The sequence below is a fragment of the Dermacentor albipictus genome, chromosome 5 (assembly GCF_038994185.2).
Source record: "Dermacentor albipictus isolate Rhodes 1998 colony chromosome 5, USDA_Dalb.pri_finalv2, whole genome shotgun sequence".
Classification (NCBI taxonomy): Eukaryota; Metazoa; Arthropoda; class Arachnida; order Ixodida; family Ixodidae; genus Dermacentor; species Dermacentor albipictus.
This window is the reverse complement of record NC_091825.1, coordinates 83,464,594-83,467,500: the sequence shown is the minus strand read 5'-3', so window position 1 is coordinate 83,467,500 and position 2,907 is coordinate 83,464,594. Positions and strand designations below refer to the sequence as shown.

Genomic DNA, 2,907 nt, shown 5'->3' with positions numbered 1-2,907 from the left:
CATTGGCGCCAATGACTAACTTCTTTTAGGCTGTCGTTGCAGAATGGCCAATTTTATTGTCTGTTATATACGCGATTTTGCTAGAGCCTTTTTACTTCATGATAGTAGCTGTCGTTGAGCGTTACGCAAAGGCAAATATGAACCTACCATTTCTTGCAAAAACCTATTTTTTTCTTAATTCTACTGAAGGTATACGCTGTTCTCTTACTAAACTGTTTGTTACATTTTTCTCATAAGATGGACGATTTTGCTGAGCTTCTCGAGATCATAATTCATAACTATGCACTCAAATTTCCCGTATCATGATGTGCAGAACAAACTTGAGTGAATGCGAATAACTTGTCACGCATAAGGCACGCTAATTCATGGAGGAAACCATCTTAGTCTCTGTACAGTTGGCGTCATATAGTAGAGGAAATACGAAAGTCAGTAAAGCTGCCTGTTGAAGGCATAATGAGAAAAGGTACGCTACATTCAGTCGTTCAGCTAAGTCTAAATGTCTTTAAAGTTATTTTTTTCTGACTTCTGAATGATTGCGGTCTTTACCTCATTGATCTATCTACTATTTGTGCAAACGACACACTGCAGCAGAGTTTCGTGCTGTGCGCTTTAGTGAAAGCAGTGTCCTAACATCCTAATTCAGATGCCAAGCAATTTTTATAACACATCAACAAATATCACATACTTTTCTGAGTGGTAAAGAGCTCGAAGAACTATTTTCTTGTTTCACAAGACACCTTGCATCGTCATTATTGCTGCAGGTTGTCGTCTGCTGCCTTTTGTTCTTGCTATATTTCAGTGCAATACCCACATGGACTGCTGCCGCCGCTTATTTTGTGAAGATGAAAACTGTGTAAACCCCTTCGATCCATGATCGAGCATGCCTGCAATTAAAGGCTGTCTTTGAAGAACATTTTGCGGTTTTTGCTTCACTGTCGATCACCATGTTTGAAACCATGAAATTGGCCACGTACGCAAAACCTGATATTGAGCCAATATAGACCATCATTGGGCTTACGTTGTGAATATTACCTTTGATGCTATGGTGTTTACGCGCACGCGACGTATATATCTTCAGTTGATTAACAATCCTTGAAGGATTGCTAATTCCGTCCAGTGGATCGAGTGCATTAATTCCTCCACATTTGAAGCGGTTCAACGAAATGCATATGGATGCGCTCCTTGAGTGCTGTGCCAACATTGTACCGTCCCGTTGAAGTAGCAATGGCAATAGGAGGTTCCGCCGAGAATCACTACTCGTTGCTGTACATTAAGACATGACAAACTTGGGAAGTTACTTGGGAAGAACGGAATGCAGACACAGGGCACGAGGTAGTTTCGAGGGTTCAGAGTTTTTTGTTAGAATACGCGTTCAACGCTATTACTTTATGCCACACATAGTCTTATAGCGTTATCGGTAAAGTTCACTGCACGGGAAGTCCCGGAATCTGTGCGTAAGGCGCTTTGCCTAACACTAACGTTGGAAGCTAGAGTGAAGAAAAATGCCAAGAGATGGTTGATGCTGATGTACTACGCCAGAGTGTGCTCATTGAATTGAAGCATAATTACACTTCTGCGTTCGCCCCTCTCTCTCAATTCACCACCACCACCACCACCACCACCACCACCACCACCACCACCACCACCATCATCATCATCATCATCATCATCATCATCATCATCATCATCATCATGCTATTTTTATGTCCACTGCCCAGAACGAAAACCTCTCCCTGCGATCTCCTTTTACCGTTGTGTTGCGCTAGCTGAGTCCAACTTGCACCTACAGATTTGCTAATTTCATCAACAAACCTCATTTTCTGCTGTCCTCGACTGCGCTTCCCATTCCTTGGCAGACACTCTGCAACTCTGATTGCCCACCTGGTGGAGTCAATGCGCGTGATTCTCGGTGGTCCCCAGAATCCGACCGCTAAACGTGCCCTGCAGGTGCTCGCCGTGCTAAAGCAGCTTATTGCAGCTCTTTACATGCTATAAAGCTTTTGTTTGACGCTTGTGCTACTCACGCAAGGAAGGCCCACACATTAGCTTCGTCCTAGCACCTTTAAGTTCACTTGAATTGGTGATTACTGACTAGATACGGAACCAGATAGTGGCTTCATGAATGAGCTTTCTGAATGATTATTATCAGAATGTTCAACTTGCTTTCAGCGTTGCGCATCCCTCTTTCTATGTCATCATCATCTCTCATCACACCTTTATGTCCCTGTTCCCCCTCCCCATGCGCAGAGTAGACGGCTAGAGCGCGTTAGCTCAGGCCGGCCGCTCTACCTTCATTCAAATAAATTGCCTACCTACCTAATTGCCCACCGGTCTTCTGCCCTACGCATTACATGGCCTGCCAAGGTCGATTTTTTTTCTCTTGATGTCAACTAGGATATCGGCTTTCCATGTTTGCTCTCTGATCCACACCGCTCCCTTCTTGTCTCGAGCCGGCAACAGCGAGCGGAGACCCGCGCCGAGTAACGGCGACGTCGTAGATGACGTAGGCCTTCGTCAGGACGTGCGAGCGCCCCACTGCAGGCACAAATAAAGTTGGCTCCAATCCAATGGAATCTTCTTGTCTCTTGACGTTATGCCTAACATGTTTCGTTTCACCGCTCGGTGCGCTGTCCTTAAGAGGAAGCTCTGGCTCGGGTGCTCTTATCTAAATACATGTAAAAAGGGAATTCGTTTTTCTCGGCAACCACTTTACCGAATTTGACGAGGTCTCTTGCATTTAAAAGAAAAACCTAAAATATAGTGACTGTTGGTTTCGAAATTTTTATTTACATCCTCAATTATTTAATAAATATCGGCAAAAATCGAAAATTTTCAGAAAACTAAACTATCTAGTTTACAACTCTATAGCTCAGTAAGAAAAAAATGATAGCATAATTCTGTGAATTT

General features: G+C 43.6%; 1 long non-coding RNA gene across 1 annotated transcript in view; it reads left to right on the top strand.

The window, feature by feature from the left end:
• LOC135905810 (uncharacterized) overlaps positions 1-913 on the top strand; it is a 9,152-nt gene extending 8,239 nt beyond the window's left edge. The window contains exon 4 of the long non-coding RNA XR_010565508.2: positions 800-913. This is a non-coding gene — a long non-coding RNA (uncharacterized lncRNA). The remainder of the gene's footprint in view (positions 1-799) is intronic.
• The last annotated feature ends 1,994 nt before the right edge of the window (positions 914-2,907 follow it).